This window comes from Dermacentor albipictus, chromosome 3 (genome assembly GCF_038994185.2).
Source record: "Dermacentor albipictus isolate Rhodes 1998 colony chromosome 3, USDA_Dalb.pri_finalv2, whole genome shotgun sequence".
Taxonomy (NCBI): domain Eukaryota; kingdom Metazoa; phylum Arthropoda; class Arachnida; order Ixodida; family Ixodidae; genus Dermacentor; species Dermacentor albipictus.
In genome coordinates this window covers 94,909,491-94,927,558 of record NC_091823.1, presented here as the reverse complement: position 1 = coordinate 94,927,558, position 18,068 = coordinate 94,909,491, and positions in this window count along the sequence as shown.

Sequence of the window (18,068 nt, the reverse complement as noted above, 5' to 3'; positions counted from 1 at the left end):
ATTAGTTCTTTAAATCTACGAAAGCCATATATAGAGGTTGATTGTACTTTGCAGATTTCTCGATTACTTGATTGGTGACATGTATGTGATCCACTGTGGAGTATCCCTTCCTGAAGCCATCCTGTTCTCTTGGTTTACCGAAGTGAAATGTTACCCTTACTCTATTGGAAATTATCTTGGTGGATATTTTATTCAATACTGGAAGTAAGCTAACGGGCCTATAATTTTTCCATTCTTTAGCGTCTTCCCTTTTGTGAATTAGCATAATGTTGGCATTCTTCCAGTTCTCTGGAACCCTTGCAGTCGTGTGACATTTCGTATAAACGGCTGCAAGCTCTTCAAGCACGTTATCTGATTCCCACAGTGCGTGGGATGTGGGAATGACCTGGAATGACCTTTTGGCTCCCATAGGCAGTTCAACCTATCTATACATATAGAGAGAAAACGAAAGAGTAAGGAAACGCCGGCAGGTTAACCAGATGAGAGCTTCCGGTTTGATACTCTTCACTGAGGAAGAAAACGGGGGAGGATTGGCGAAGGGGCTGGTACATCTAAAATAAGCAAGAATGAGTGTAGAAATGTGAGCCAATATTACAGTCGTCGCATTGTGTGGCACGGGTGCGCAAGAGTACAGAAACGCCCCCGCCAGTTTCCTTTACGACAATAACGTAGTAATGCAAGGCTTTAAAAGGAGAAAATAAATGTAGCGTTTCATTAACTGCTTCAGGAAAGTCTTTCTTCTCCTATAGATTGAAGAAATGGGAATCCATGTGAATGAAATGGATAAATTTTACAGCTAAAGAGCTTCACGAAAGCTCCACTACACATAAATTCGAAAATGTACGTTGCAGTTTCAGAACGTTTTTTTTTTTCATATAGAAACCAATATTTCGTTGAATATGAAGGATTTGCGCAATGGGAAACTTGTTTTAAACCTGAAGGATAACTTAAAAAAAGAAAGCTTACGTACTAGCCATTATTCAATTGCGGGATGAACCCACATTCTCGCACCTCCCGATGATTCAAGGGCCAGGGTGCGCTCATGTAACTTCTTCCGAGAAACTGTACGCTCACGACGAAGGCAATCAGGGTGCTCGAGAGGCCGCGAGTGACGGCCAAAGAAAGACGCGATTGCGGAATCCAGATCCGGAGTGCGGAGAGTACGATTTGGATTCGTCACACGAGAGATGGAGATGCAGAAGCGCAGCAGAAAAGAAAATAGGCCGACCGCTAGGCTGGCATTCCTCTGCCACTTCTAGAGATGCGGATTTCTCGGAAGATGAAGCAGAAAACGCGGGTTGTCTCCGAGACGGCTCGAAAACAATAATCAAGTGGCCCGCTCGAGCACTGAGGGCCCCATATGGCCAATTCTTTTTGCGCGAGAGCTTTCCCTTACCTCACTCTTTTGTTGTAAATCTTAATCTTGTCTCCTTTTTTTTATTCTTCTGTGGCCTCTCCACGCCGCTACAGTGAGCGCTCCGTATTTGGGCTCACTCGGCTGCGCGCGATGACAGGATCTCAGAAGTTTTTGAAACGCTGGAATTGTTACCATCAACTCTTTCTTCTTTCTTCATTTGTGTGTGTGTCTGTGTGTATGTGGAGGTGTGTATTTTTCTTCGTCTTTCTTGTTAAACGAGACAGTTTCAGCAACTGGATATACTGAGAATGAATTCCTGACATGTCGCTCTGGAGCTTCTGGTTATGTGAAATTCTGAAAGCACCTACTAACTGCTCATCCTTCTTATTTTTTTTTGGGGGGGGTGGTGTTGTGGTTGCGTGGGTGCGTACGCGAGATAAAGAATGTCGTGGTGGGTTCTATTACAGATTCATCTCGGTACACAAGAAGACAAAACAAAGCTGGACTGCCACACAGCTACAGTCGCACAGTCGACATGCACACAAAAAAGATGGGGACATAGTTGAAAATACTGAAGAAATTACGTAATATTGATATTTAACATTCCACCTAGGATATTGCGCTGGAAAAGCCGTACTACGCAAGATAATAGTGGGTGAACGACGCTCGTGTGCGTGATCTCACACGCACGACTAGCGCAGACGCCCTATTCTTTCGCGCACTCAAATGTTTTGAGTATACGTTTTAGTACACAGTACCACCGCTGTCTGTATATATAAACAGCGAGGATGCATAGTTAATTCCTCCTCTTTGGTATTTAGAGTTAACAAATACACCCTTGGGTTTTTTCAGTGGTGACACCGGCGCACATCTCTGACACGAAAGAAAGCAATGTTCGCGGCAGTATCCAATACCTCGCGTGCTCCACTATGCCTCACCGTATAGTTTTCTCTCGCTCGTTGGTTCCCTCGTATGTCCTCTGTTTTCACCATTGAAAGCTTTTTCGATGGGGTACCAAATCTGTCGCGTTATTTTGCTTTCTCTTTCTATGTATGAACGACACTTTAGCCATACGAGGAGGTTAAATGTGGATACATGCTGAGGAGACAACAGCGCACAAACGTTTGAGCTTCCTTGTCTCGCACATGCATTCTTGTTTGCATTCTTAATGCATTCATTAATTTAATAAAATCTGCATAGAAATTTGCATTGTGTTATAGTTGAAGCGGTCTGCGCTGGACGCATGAAAGAAGACGAAGGAAGGTGCTAGGGGAGAAGTGAGAAGGAAGAAGTTGGAATAAAATGGCGGACGACACCCGTCTTACTTAGATGATGTCATTTCTGTTGCCGTTCTAGTTAGGAACGCTACATTTTGGCGCAGCCGACAGTTTTCGAAGACCAGCGATGCGGGTGACGTTTTTCGTCGACCAGGCGTCATCAGAGTCTGTTGTGTTCACCCGATACCAAGTGCACGGTGAGCCAGCGACGGACCTTCCTCTTGAAGTTAGTTCTACCGCGCTGATCAACGTGGTACTGCAACAAGCTGCAATCAGCCGCCAAGCCCTCGTGCAAACAGGATCGGTGACAGTGAATCTACAACTGAAGACACTGAGTGAACTCGTTCTGGAACCCATACGACGTGGCACCTTCAAAGAGGAAACGCCTGCCGGGAAGGTTAGCCTAGACTTGAGTGTTATGGAACTGCAAAGGAACATTATACAACAGATCGAAATAATGAGAACTTTCGTCCAAGCGCTTAGTCGAGAGCAGTCAGCACGAAGTATTGTTGAACCAGATGTTTTTGAAGGAAAATCGCAAAATGCACACTACTGGCTGTGTTTTTTCGAGTACGCCTGTGACAAGAATCTCTGGCACTCTGACGACACAAAGATTTTGCATATGCGCCGCTATTTGGCCGGTATAGCCAGAAAATGGTACGACGTGCAACTCATGGATTATGGAACAACATGTTGGGAACTGTGGAAAAGCAACTTTTTAGGGGATTTCGAAGGCAACGCAGTAGAAAGATGGGATGCGGCACTGCGGTTCAGTTATACAGGTGGCTCTCTGCTTGAGTACTGTCTTGAGAAGCGTCGCCTGTTGTATTCTGCAGAACCGAAGCTGTCGTCTTCTGCTGTTGTAGCTTTGATAACGCAAGGGTTGTGTATCGAGATCCGCTGTCATGTCCAGCTCAAAGGTCCAAGAACGTTTGATGACCTTCTGAACTTTCTACAGACCTCAGTGCCAAGAATTACATCGAGAAGACAGCCAGATGGTAGAACAGAGCAACTTGATTCCAATCTAGAGTCGTTGCCGTCAACTGAATGTGAACACAGCTTCATAAACAAATCTCTGGGAAGCGTAAATCATGACTGTGAGGATGGTGAAGAACCAATTACCGCAGTTCACGGCAACCTACTTCCACATAATCTGTCTACCGTGCATCACAAGCCCCAGAAAAAGAGCTTCAGTGAGACAGTATATTTGGTGTCGTCAAGCTTATTGTACGCCCCCATTAAGGTAGATGGCATTGAAGTGAAGGCTCTCGTTGACAGTGGAGCTTCGGTATCTATTATCAACAAGACTCGAGTGGATGCCAGTCGTCTGCACGCTGGTAGAACATTGCGTGTCCAAGCCTACGATGGGTCAGTGACCATGCATAGCGAATGGGTAACCCTGGCTATTGAATTTCAAGGAAATGCTATTACCAGTGACGTATTGGCCATTCCCAATGTCACCTACGATTTTCTTTTGTCCCGTCCAGACATGAAAAAACTTAAGATGAACCTCTATTGGGATGACAAGGTAATGGCCGAAGACACGATAAGAACAGAAGACCCTGGTGAAGAACCTAGTGTATCAAGGCTAATTTTTCACCACGAAGACATCAAGACTAAGTACCCAGAGCTTATATGCATAGGAAGCTACCCTCCAGCAATGAAATCCCATGTCGTTCCTTTCGAGCTCGCAGATAAAACAGTGGTTCGTAGAACCCCCTATAATATGTCCAGAGATAAAAAGGTGTGGCTGAAAAAGGAGTTGCAAGAAATGTTAGACGCAGGTATCATCCGGCCTTCTGTATCCCCATTTGCTTCTCCTATCACTATTGCACCTAAAGAAGACGGGACATTCCGCCTCTGCACAGACTACCGGGCTCTCAATCGTCAAACTGAATTGATACCTTATCCAATGCCGAGAATCGACGACATCATTGACGAAACCGGTGGTTGCCATTGGTTTTCACGAATAGATCTCTGCAAGGGCTTTTGGCAGATTCCACTAAGTGAAGAAACGAAGAAGTACACCGCGTTCATAACCCCATTTGACTTGTTTGAGTACAACCGCCTACCAATTGGTTGGAAAAACTCCCCTGCGTGGTTTCAGAAGATTATGACGGACATTCTGAAACCTTACCTGGGCACATTTTGCAATGTGTACATCGACGACATCATCATCTACTCAAAGACAAAGGACGAACACCGTAGTCACCTTTCAAAAGTTTTCATGCCCTCAGTCTTGCCCAACTCAAAGTCAACTTCAAGAAAAGTGCGTTCTTTCAAGATACCGTAGTATTTCTTGGCAGGGTGTTTGATGGACAGACTAAAAGCACCAAGCAAGAATCGGTAGAGAGAATCTCCAAGCTGGTAAAGCCTTATGATGTGCACTCCCTGCGCGTTTTTCTTGGCCTTGCAGGACACTTCCGGGCGTTTATCAAAGACTACGCACTGAGAACAAGGTGCCTCACACGTTTAACTCAGAAAGACGTGCCTTTTCATTGGGACGAGAAGTGCGAAGCTGTCTATCGTGAGCTTGTAAAACTAATATCGTCGGACCCCATCTTGCGAATACCGGATTTTTCCTTGCCTTTCGTGCTGAACACGGACGCATCACATTATGCTACCGGTGCAGTTCTATACCAGAAGCCATCCAAACAAGCTGATCAAACCAAACACTACGTCGTGGGGTACTACAGCTATACCCTGAAACCCGCCGAAATCAATTACTGCACCACAGAAAAGGAAGCTCTGGCCGTCTTAAAAGCTGTGCAGTACTTTCGTACTTACCTGGAAGGTGCCAAATTCATACTTTTCACGGACCATCAAGCATTGACTCAACTTCTGAGCATGGCCCAGCCAAGAGGCCGCATTGCTAGATGGGTGAACTATCTGCAACAATTTGATTTCGTAATTTCGCACCGTCCTGGCCCACTCCTCACTGACGCTGACGCACTATCAAGATTACTTGTACAGGAATCAAGCAATAATCCAGATACAATCAATCATATTAAGCTATGGGAAGGTACAGAAGAGCTCCAGTTTATCAATGGAAGGTATCACGTACCACCAACTATGATTCCAAGGATTCTTCATTTATACCACGACACCCCTGAATCGGGTGGACATGATGGCTTCTGGCGCACTTATAAGAAATTGCTCATGAGATTCACATGGCCGGGCATGAAAAACGACATCAGCCATTACATCCGCACATGCCACCTCTGCCAGGTGAACAAAGTTAAATTCAAGCAATCGACAGACGTTATGACAAACCCTGAATATTCAAGCATCCCGTTCGAAGTAATTCATTTGGACTTCGCGGAGCTCAAAAAGAAGGGGGAAGGAGTCAAGCGAACGCAAGCTTTCTTGCTCTCCATAGATGAGTGCACACGGACGATTGCGGCTAAAGCTGGCAAAGAAGACGCAAACAGCGTAATAGACCTCCTCAAAGCTGAGTGTTTTAAACACACAAAGACGCTCGTCTGCGACAACGGGCCGGCTTTTCGGAGTGCCAAATTATCAAAGTGGGCCCAGGAGCACGGCATCATGATAAAGTATTCTTCTCCATACCACCCGGCAGCAAACGGCCTAGCGGAACGTGCCATACGAGACATCAAACAGTATCTGAAGATGTATCCAGACTTTGCCGGTGGCTGGAAGTGCTGTCTCGAGGCCGCTGTGAAGCATCACAACAGATCATACACCACGAGTTTAGGCTGCAGCCCTCATTTTGTAACTTCAGGTACAGCGCCCATACTTCCTGCAGATCGTGAGCTAGGTCTCCTAGAGAACCTCGAACTTGCGGAAGTAAGGAAAACTGTCAAAGAACAGGAGATCTACAAGCGCCGCATGAAGCGAAACTTTGATAAAAGGCACAGTAGCCAGATACCGGACATACAGCCTGGAGACTATGTCCTTGTAAGGAAAGGAGCTGTGCCCTCAAATTCAAAATATTGCGGACCATTTCAAGTTATTAAGACTGCATGCCAGCATGGAATATTGAAGAATGTCTGGTACGCCGGAGCCTCGGGCCAAACGGAGTGCGCCGCTATTGGAAACGTATTCAAGTATTACCCCAGGAGGTGTAATTAAAAGAAATCCGGAAGAGTGAAGCGGTCTGCGCTGGACGCATGAAAGAAGACGAAGGAAGGTGCTAGGGGAGAAGTGAGAAGGAAGAAGTTGGAATAAAATGGCGGACGACACCCGTCTCACTTAGATGATGTCATTTCTGTTGCCGTTCTAGTTAGGAACGCTACAATAGTATGTCGTCCTTCATTAATCATATCAACGTTTGTTCTTAAATACTGGCTTCAGTAGGCTCGAGTTCACTTCCGAGTATACGTAGTTTTTCAAGATATACCCGACGAAGCTGCGCAGAGATAGTTACCATGTTATGATACGCTACTGGTTTCCACAGTTTTTCTTGTAGCATAGACCGGCCTATTGGACTTTCGCTGACCCCTGTTTACACAGGCTTCGTGCGCCCGCCACCATGGTATCTCGATTCCCTAACACAGGATTGCTTTGTGTGCATTCGCTTTGTGTGCCTTCGTGCTAACTATCACTAACCTCGTGTAGGAAGGCGTTGCGAGTGTTGGCGTGTGCGAGATCACGTCGCCTCCAGGCTGTGCCGCTATATGACACATCTCGTCACGTTGTCGCCCTGGTCGAGTGTGATGGATCACGCGTGTCCAATACTGGCGCCCAACGACTCTTTCGAGTATACGCGTTTTGAGCCTACAGCGAGCGATAGCGCACTGTTCCTCGTTGTGTACGTGCTGCGTACGCGTAGAACGCTTATCGCTCAAACCGTGTCTGTATGTCGCGAGGCGCAAACTGGTCCTGTCTGCTCATAGAAAGTTCGATGGCGTAGATCCCGACGTGCTAATAAAAGTGCAAAAGAAACCGGATTGGAACGCAGGAAAGGGCCTAAACACGCTCCAGATTCCTGAACGGCATCGTGAGAATTCGCATACTCGACGAGAAAGTGGGAAGGAAGCAAACAATCCAGGCGATGGAACGAACGGAGAAAAGAACAGATGGAGGCTTCCAGGATTGTCGTTATTGTTTTAATTTTTGAAACTCGCTCGTTGTTGCCTTCATCGGACAGTGTGGCTCACATTGAGTGCAATTCCTATTGTAAATAACTAAAGCTTACAGTGCTTTCGCCGTACAAAGCGTTCGTCGGAGTGAAATTGACCAGAACGAAGCAGAATTATTGATCTGTGGTGGATTTTCCATATATCGCTTTACTCGAACGTGGCAGCGAATGAGGACTGTAGCTGTGTGCTTTTGTGCCATGATATTTCCGTCGGACATAATTACCTGTACTTGTTATTCATTCGCATTTCCTTTTGCGGCGTGATGATTTTCTAATTGATACCGCACAACTCACATACTTAGTTTTACTCAGGAAGCCATGGCAAAGAACAGAATGCTATACTTTTCGCAAAGTAAGTTAAAATAAGGATGTTTCTGTAAACTTATTCAAAGAGGAAGCATAGTATAGTTGGGGTTATCGTTCTAGCGATGGCGCCGTGCCATGAACAGGATCTGCGTTAACGCACTCGGCTGGTTCTTTCTTTATTTGAGTGATTGATAGTTTCTCCTGCTGTAATCTTGCTTTTGCCGCCAAGTCCTTCGCAAGGAGTGGCTGGTTCTTCCGTTCCTCGGTCATATATCAAATAAGGGCGCCGCAGGCAGCGATGCGGAAAGCCGCCCAGACCACAGAACTATGCGAGAAATATTTTCATCGTCTCGCCTACAAATCGCGTTCTAAAATATTTCGCGCAAAGGGAACGTTTGGCTAAGGAACCAATAACCACGACTAACTTGGCCGCATGTTTTCGTTCTAGTAGTATATTCTTTCTCGTCTTCTGCCCTGGTTCGTTCTTACAAATCTTGTACACACAAGCTGAACTTCTTACGTAAAGAAACTTTATGCTCCACGCAGTACGTTCGCTACACGCTATTGGAGAAGGAGCGAATTTCCCTGAAGTTGATGCAAATGTTTGTTAAACATTGACTATATTATGATGGAAAGAAAACTACAAACTAGAGGGAATGTGAGTAAACGAATATCACTCAGTAGCAGCCCTGATATTGGTTAGGCCGGTGTCGTTTGATATACTATGACGTTCATATAAAATAACTATTGCAGTCTTCATGGCACACACAGCTTCCTTCCTGAAATGGTCTCACTTCACAATAGGCCTGGCGAGGGTCCAAGTATTGTAGCAGCACAAACTGGGGCTCTGCGCCTCCGTTTAACCGGTCTTGCAGACATTCACAAAAACTTTTTACGCAAAGTAATAGTTTGTAAGAACGAATTCCTGTCAATCCTGATGCTGGAATTATTACCAGTGAAGGCGGCCAGCTAATGGCAAACAGCGTTTAAGAACCAAAAGTTTGGTGAATGCGACCTCACAGAAGGAACAACTTGAACGGGTACATTTTGTTTTTTGACAGACCTTACAATTGGAACCACGCGCATTAGTTAGAATGCGCTACTCTTTTAAATCTGATACATGCCACACAAAATGGGTAAGGCTGGAAGAGCAAAGTAGTGTGCGTGCCAGGGACTACTTGGCTATGGCATTGCTTTCTAATTATTGAGTAGTACGCTTTGAATGCAATGTGTGCCATGATATAATTCTTTTCGGCTTTCGTTGCTATGACAGTATGCCCTGACAGTTTCTTTTCGACGTCTCGTGTTAAGTCAGTGAGGCCATTTAATTTTCCTAATGATGCGATTCCGCGAGTTTGTGCCACGTTTATCATCAAAACGACTTTGGCTAAAGGCTTTAAGCTAATTACAGCAAAGACCAGGAAAACTGGTCATAAATACTGCACCATATAGAGTGTACAAACGTACACCACTCATTGTTTTTTTTCTGTGCTCTTAAAAGTGACGAAAAGGCTAATTGCTTGATTATTTATTGCATAGCAGTTCTACACGTAATGCTGTTTTTAAAGAATACGTAGTTCTCACCTCCAGTTTGGACAAAACTAGTAAAAGTTGCGAGTGATATAGACGCACTAGATGAAAAAAAGAAAGAAAAGGAGACGTAGTTAGGTCGATGCTGATTCTAACTTCCACAACAAGAACAACAACAACAACATGAACTCGGTCTTTTGAGAGGCTCCCAGGTACATTAGGAAGCCTTGCATCCCTGTAAAGTAGCAGTTACGATACCGATGTGGATGCTTGATCTAGTGAATGGCGATGACCTGTGCGTGGGATGGCCATTATTGAGGACGCGCACTGACGCGGTCGGATAACAAAATTTTGCTCGCAAACAATCAGTGACGCAACGAGCTCAAAGCCGCGGCAGAGCTGCAGTGTTTAAAAATGATTATTTTTGTCTTCCGATTTTGTGCGGTCATTCAAACAAGACGTGGAAGATTCAAGAAGAAAAATGAAACCGAGGTAGATATAAGGAAAGTCCAGTGTGGGGAGGGGTTTGCACGGGCTTGTATATGTAATGCAATACTGGCAGTGCGATGACCCTGTGGGCGATGAGGAGAAGGCATCCGCTCCACAGATTCCGGGCTGCTGAAACAAGACAAAAGGAGCTGCTGCATGGTCACTGAACCCAGCTACGGTGTTTTGTTATTTGGCACTGACAGTGCGAGTAGGAGTCCACGTCATGCTCTTTATGGCTGCAATTTCATTCTCAGTCGTGAACTCGCTCTCTGCTCGAACATTTTACCTTGCGTGGGCTTACTCCATTGCATAGAAATGGATGCTTAAGAGAAAGATTTCGTTCTCCAACCTGTGGTATGGCACTGAAAGTTACCAAAGGGATCTTTGTCATGACGTTTCCATCTATCGTACATGGAAATAATAATGTTCAATTCAGTGGATGTATTATTTGTTTTAGTGCGAGGCACTAGAGAACGTCAGCTCACTGCGTACCTTCGGGTAGAAGCAAATGTGGAGAAGAGAAGAGATCGTGTGCGTTCGATCGCATCGGAACACGACGGTGTTGGTTTCGAAATGCCATTAGACGTCTCGAAAACAGCCGTTTGTCTCCATTGCGATCAGGTCGAGGACCTCCAGTCATTGCTGATGCCGAAGCGATATACGTTCGCCGGGTGACCCATGCGGCGAGCAGGTCGTTTTCACTTTTCATAGCTTCGTCCTTCCTTAGTAGTATCATTGTCGCAACTCTTGAATGTTTCGCTCAGCGATGCCACCAATGTTCATGGGTTAATACATTGGCTAATGGTGCATACAAAACAGCATTCCTGCATGTTAATTTTGCTGCACTTTTCGATAACTTGTGTAATTTTAGCAGAAGGTTCTTACTGCACATATACAGCACGGTTGCAATACTTCAGTATTCTAAAATGTTATTATGTGCAAAAGGCACACCTAACTGAGTTTAATGGTGCTCTGGCATTTCAAACTTTTCAAGCAACTGAAAGACCATAGGAGCTCTTTCGAACGCCTAGCCCCAAGTCATTGTTTTAGCACATCGTACTCTCACAGTAGGCTAGGAATGTTGTTCCTTCATGTGCAGGCCACTCAGAATATCTCTTCATTCTCTGTATTTATTTTATTAGAAACATTCAGCGACATGCACTGTTAGAGCCCGATAACCATAGGCCATGCGGAGGCAGCGAAGTAGTTCGTGGGACACATTTCAGCACGGAAAGCCTGTTTTTGCCTCATCTACTTGTAAGGGCCCTTTCCCTTCCCCCTTAAGAAATATGGGTAATAAATTCTTCCATGTTTGCCTATGCAGCCAATTTCGGACGAAGTTGATACTGTTGTGTTCATTTAGAAACGTTTGAACAGATGAAGGAGAAATGGTGTAATTCCAACAAGACAACCGTTTATATGGCTGTGTTAGTTAACTAAACACTCGCTTGTATGGGTCTGAAGGTGTGAGTTATGCAAGAAATCACACTTAGTGTGCAAATTTGTTTAATGTGTGAGTCTTCGAAGAAATCCACTTCCCTTTAGAAATGAGCAAGCTTGAAGCGCTGTTTCAGGCTTGATGCAGTACTGAGGTTGCTCACTAGATGTGGCATTCTGCTGTTGTGGGCAACGCACACTTTGGTGCGTACCGGAGTGGTAACATCAATAAACTCGACATTGCGCTCTCCAACGCGTCTTTTGTAGCCTACTGTACATTTTTAGGACCTAAAACTTCGTCATTCAATTTCAGTCTTGGGGGAAGGGGAAACGTGGCAAGGAGGAAAAGATGAGGCTCCAGTGTGAACCAGTGTAACTTGCAGACTTATATATGTTTGTTCGCGTAATAATTAGCGTTTTGATATGCTTCTGCAAGCATATTCTTGGGTCTATCACCTCGTGTTCTTTTTTCCTGTTTTCTTTTCAATTCTAATAAACTTTATAATAGCAGGAGGTATTAATAAATATATTAGATACCTGCAACTAAGGAAGTGCCAATCGACTGTGAGTGGAATGATATGGATAAATAAATAGTAACTCGGTTGCAGAATCGCTGTGTGGTTCAAGCGCAAACAGGAGTCAGGGCACAAATGTATAGACGCTCGTCCGTTTTCCACCCGCTTCCTCTGCAGCGCTTGCGTGAAAAATGACACGAAGGCAGGTAATTTGCTGTGACCTTGCGCGACGTAATCCTTAATTGTAATATGCGGTGGTGGTGGTGGTGGCGGTGCATTGTAGCGTCTGGCAAGTTTAGCCTGGGGATTGAGGCAGGCGATGGCTCCGATGTCTCATAAAATCACTCTCTCCTAAAATGTCAGAAGAAGGCGTGAAGCTCTCTTTGCTGGCCATAACGAATCCTTATGCAAAGACATGGTGATTTAGGGACGCTTGCGAAAGGCATTTCTTCTGCAGGTTCCCGGGAAGAGCGTCCCTTTCCCAACGGTAGAGAGTTGGAGTCAGCTATGTGAGCAACCTCCGATTTTCCTGTGCGATAGGATCAAACCACATCACTAGCCAAATACTCATTAACGCACCGTTTGATCGACGACGTGAGCTACTCAATTTTTTTTATCAAGTGAGTCACAGGCAAATTCCCATTTTCACGGAAGATAGCATAGGTGGTGTCGCGGTGCTTGTAATGCCAGTGCCAGTGCAATGCCAGTGGAACTGAATGTTAGCCATGAGTCTTTCTTTATTCGGGCACTGCGACGCGTTGTAGAACACTACTTCGCGTCGGCTGCGGAAAGGCAGTCCGTACAGAAAATTAATTTCTTAGCTTTTCTTTTTTTCTCTCTCAGTCAGCCATTTCCGACAAAATGACTGAGCAGGCGACAAGGATTCGCTATTCGTTGTCCTTGTTTTAGTCCCAGATAAAATATTCATCTCTAGTTTACTATATCTAGATCAAGGGACAAGGATGAGCCGGCAGCACCACTAACTAACATATTTCGTCGTTTTGTTTATTTGATCGTTACTGCTAACCAGTGGGCCAAAACAGGTCTAACAGTCATGCGCGCGTGTGCGCTAAGAGTCTCTCATGGCATTAAACCTTCGACCTTGAAGTGGAGTGCGAGCTGTGCATGTGCCCACCACGAATTTGTTTTCTTCTATCATGATTTTTTTTTGCCTACCAGGCAGTGTCCCTGGCTTAAAGTGTACGGCTAGATGATATAGCACTTCGCTAATGGAAATCTAAGTTCCCTGCAAGCAGTCCCATAACAGAGCTGGCGCAAGTAAATTACACTTCCTCCTCCCCAGATAAAAGTGATTGACTGGCGTTTAGTTGGGAACTGCCAAATACTGAAGTGTCTCAGTCAACTTATCATCACCCTTCATTCAGTAAACAATTAACTATTGCGGAGAAGCCCGTGGCATTCTGTACATGTTGCCGACAGTGCAGATGACGCCTGCCGCAGTACCTTACATGGTATGGCATTGCGCTTAGCGCGAGACTTCGCGGAAACGAACTCGGCCACGGCGGCCGCGTTCAGATGTGGGTGGAATGCAAAGGTGCGCGCGTGCGTAGATTTCGACGCACGTTAAAGGACACCGAGTGGTCAAAGTTGATCCGGAGTTCCCTACTGCGGCGTGACTCGTAATCATACCGTGGTTTTTAAACGGGAAACGCAACAACTTATTTTTCACATTGCAAATAAATAAATAAATAAATAAATAAATAAATAAATAAATAAATAAATAAATAAATAACCGCTTGTTCTAATATCTGCAGTGCATCGCAGGTATCTCCTAATGCTCTAGAGGCGAATCCTAAGTTTCGGCTCGAGCATATATGTACGCTTTCACGCCACCTCCTTCCCTCCCTCCTCCGTTAAAGAAAGGCGTGCCTTCATATTTTAATATATTCATAAATTAAACTGACTACAGCGGCTGCATTATACTTGCGTCGCTGATTAAGCCTAACAGACTGGCGCAGTCAGTATACATACCGTATTGCGGCTGGTGCAAAGGACTACAAGAGCCGTACAACTACAGTGTATCACTTCTCTTTCTGTCGCCTCCGCGTTTCTTAGCGGGCGCAATGAGCGCGAAAGCAGAAAACCCATATCGTTTCATTCACTACAGCACAGTTCTCGCCTACAGATTATACCACGTTGATGGACAAATATGACGAGAAAGCACCCGCAGTTTTCTTTTCTTTTTTGTTAGGTGCTGTGGGACGCCAGAAGGAGACACGGTATTATTCCCTACGGCATTATAGTAGCAGAGCATCACGCACACTACTTCAATCGCATTTCGGGCCGTCCACGCAAATCAGCATCTCTTGATCTCAGATATATTTACTATGTGAGGAAGGGACTCAGCCTAGTGCATACGCAGGTCGTTGGGATGGCACTTGCGAGAAGGCCTCTTACATTCTCATCTGCTGGCGTGCGCCAACAGAATATAGAGATTCACGGGAGGGCCTCGGCGTGCTTTAGCGATATAGAACGCCGACATTGCGCTTGGGGAATGCTTGTTGACGGCACAGGTATACATGCTCATCACGCACGGTCGCACGTCAACGGCTTTCGCTCGAGGCGTCTGTCGTGTTTCTCTGGCAACGATGAGAGCGTGACAAGAATAACAAAAGAAACTAGCACTAGTGGGTAGGAACACTGCAGTGCGCTGACACAAAGACAGCAGAGATTATACGACGATGCAGGAAAGCTGGCGTCAAGTAACAGACGACCTCTGTGAAAGTGAACAAGAAAGGAAAATGGAATGTCCTAAGCGCGAAAGATTTTCCTTCAGAAATGACAATACGAAGTTTGGTTATTGTAACTCAATTATATAGGGCAAATGAAAATGCAAAAAGTAATGTCCCCTTCTTAATCACCTAGGTAATTGCTTTGTTCTAGTGCGACAGGTGTCTGTCTGGGGGTGCTCGGACACTCGTACATTACGTACACAACATTTTCAAATCCACACGTATACACTGCACATCAACAGTGCGAGAATACTTAGCCTTTGGTCAGTCATGTTTTCTTGGCTGATATCGCGAAAGAGCGCCGTTAGTTAAGCTATTCTCTTTGTCGTTGGCAAAAAGAAAAAAAAAAGAAAAACAAAGAACAACAGCAAGAAAAAACATCAGCCTGACCTTTCCACTTTCCTTCATTTTTGCGCCTGAGCTAGCCATGCCGGTACAATGTCGGACTGAAATTAAGCATAAGCACGGTGCCTCGCTTCATGCAGATACCGCAAAAGCTTAACCCTTTGTAGAGGTCATCTGGTTGATCATTTACAGGCTCTTGTAGTGAGACATGCTCCTGTCCTCCTCCTTAGCTTCAACAACACATCTGCCTATACAACATTCAGACGAAACGAATTCCCATCGAACCAGGGTTTGCACTGTCTATGCGCTTCAGCTGCTTGCTTCCTGAATGCCAGAAGCGAGGTAATCGCCATCGTGAAAGCTTTCTATGTATTTTGTTTGCTCAAATGCTGCCCTTGTTACGGTCTGTCAAACTCGGCTCCTCCATTATTGGTTTAATGCCCGCTCCTCCACCTGACTTGTCGTGAATACGCTCACATGGGCAGCCCATACCCTTCTTCTTTCGGCACGCCTCGCCGTTCTTGTCCAGAAAACAAATCGCAGGAGCTCACCATCCTGAGCTCAACAAGCACCATGCGGCGTACGTTATTCGTTTACACTACAGGCTCAGCACTCTTCCCCTTGATGAGGGACTACGACATATACCCGCAATAAAGGGGTGGCTTTGAACCGGGTGGATACCGCAAGCGGAAACAAAAAAGTAATTTGACAGCTTAGTCAACGCGTACATTAGGGGCGTTTCGCCATCTTGCATTCGCGGCTGCGCCTTTACTGACTCTGCGTCATTGTGTCGTAGTCCTATCTCAAGTACGTAACGCGGAAGAGGAAGAACTGAGGAGTAGGAGAACGCCGCCATTTTCCAATTTCTTAGTTATCGCTTATTCTTTCTGGCGGGGGAACACGATCGACGCAGTTATTTGTTCTCCGACATCTGAAGGAGGGCTCGTAAAGAAACGACCGCGAAACAAAATGAGGGGGTGGGTAATCACGTGAGAGACATAAAAGAAAGTATATCTGGTCGACAGCGAGATGAGACACGAAGAGGCGGAATCGCAAGAGTCTATAGTAAACAATAGACATAACAAATACAAGAGGCATCAAAAATGACAGAAAACGATTATTCGCTCACGTAACAAGGACACGTCATGTTCGTGGGTAACGTTCATTACAGGAAAAAAGAAAAATAAACAAGAAAACCACTGAGCAGCGCTACGGAAGCTTCTCCTGGGGCAATCACTGGACTGAATAGCCAATGGACCAGCCTCACAAACAGCAGTTCATCGTCCTTTACCGATGTTCTCCCTTTTATTTTACTACATTCTTGCCGGGACAATCATGGTGCGCCTTAACAGTGATTACCCCCTTTACGCTGCAACAAAAGGCCGAGTAGAACGGTTATGTACCCGACGGATTGCAGACTAAGCACGTCTATTGAGCCCACTGTCGTTCTTCGGTGTTCTATTGGAAGCCGGCCATAGCTAGTGGCATCGAATGTCAAGAAAAGCTACTTGTGTAATCGGTAGTTCTCCATTGCCTGCAACAATCGAGAAGTGCCTCGAGGCTTAGTTGTTCATGACGTGAAGTGCTACTGCAGAGTATATTCCTTTAAGGAGAACAGTCCGAACTGTGTGGTAGAAGGCTTGCAGGACCACGAATGCAAACGCCGGGCTCCCCTTAATGCTGTTGGGAGGCGAGCCACTTCAGTTGGCGAAAGATGCAGAGCAGTTAGAGAATATGAGAGGATTAACAAAATACAAGCCCCTTTGACAGTTGGCTAGGTGCTCGCAATTTAGCACCGACGTCAGTTTCGTGCAATTTCCTTCGAAGCAAAGTCGCCACCTTCGAGAAGACTGCTTCATCATTCCGCCCGCCCGCAAGCTTCACCAGGAACTCACGTACGACATGCGATGACTGTCAGGGGAAGCTCCAACAAAACTTTCAAGGGGTATGGCCAAGACGTCGCAGTAAACGGCGACACACTATGGAACTAGTCGGCTGTGTTTCGTTTTTCTATTCCTTTTTTTTTTCTTATGAGGAGACGCACCGAGCCGAGCGACACAACACGAACAGGCCGAAGGGGGCTGTAAATTCAGTGGCGCCGTGGCGAGAAGTGAAGGTTAATGTTAGAAACAAGACTATTAACACTGCGCTCAACAAAATCTACAGCAATGGAGGCAGCTTCGATGCACGTATATGTATCCATGAGCGATATTGCATGAACACCCCGATTATGCCACTATGAACATTCTTTGCTTCGTGAGAGAGTTCTCCCTGATTTGCTTTGAAGTCAGTATTCTAATACCCGAAAGAAATATCGGTAATAAAAGCTAGAAAACAATCGTTAAGAAATAAAATCTTGCGTAACATGTAGAGGGCAAAAAATAAAGAAAAAGAAGAAACTGCCTTTGGAAGGGTATCTGTTGAATTTTGTAAGCCTCGCATGCCTTCGCGGCTGTCGTAAAGTTTGTCGTAAAACCATTTCGGAGACAAAAGGTTCTTGTCCCACAGCACGTATACAAGGTACGAAGGCGCGTAGGAACAGAAGCGGCGGTCGCGCTATTTTCGCAATCACTGTCTTCACCGCCATATTTGGGGCAGAATTGTTAGCGATTGTACTAGCATTATGAAAACTTCCCAAAATTCCCCGGTTTGTTGGTTAGTTAGGTTTAATGGCGCAAAGGCTACACAGGCCATGCTGCGCCAGTCACAATACAATAGAAAATGCAACGTTACAGCAGGTGATTCTGCGTTACATTATAGTTGGTGTAAATAACCAGTTGCCTTTAAGAAGTCAAACACGTTAGTAAATGACACTAGTGGGTCATCTGCCAGTGAACGGGCAGGGTGTCAAGGTATACGTAAATTGTACAGTTTGTGTAATAGCTTCCGTCTCTGTGTTTCTATGTGTGGACAAGTAATAAGGATGTGTATCATCTCAAGAGGTTCATGGCATTTTTC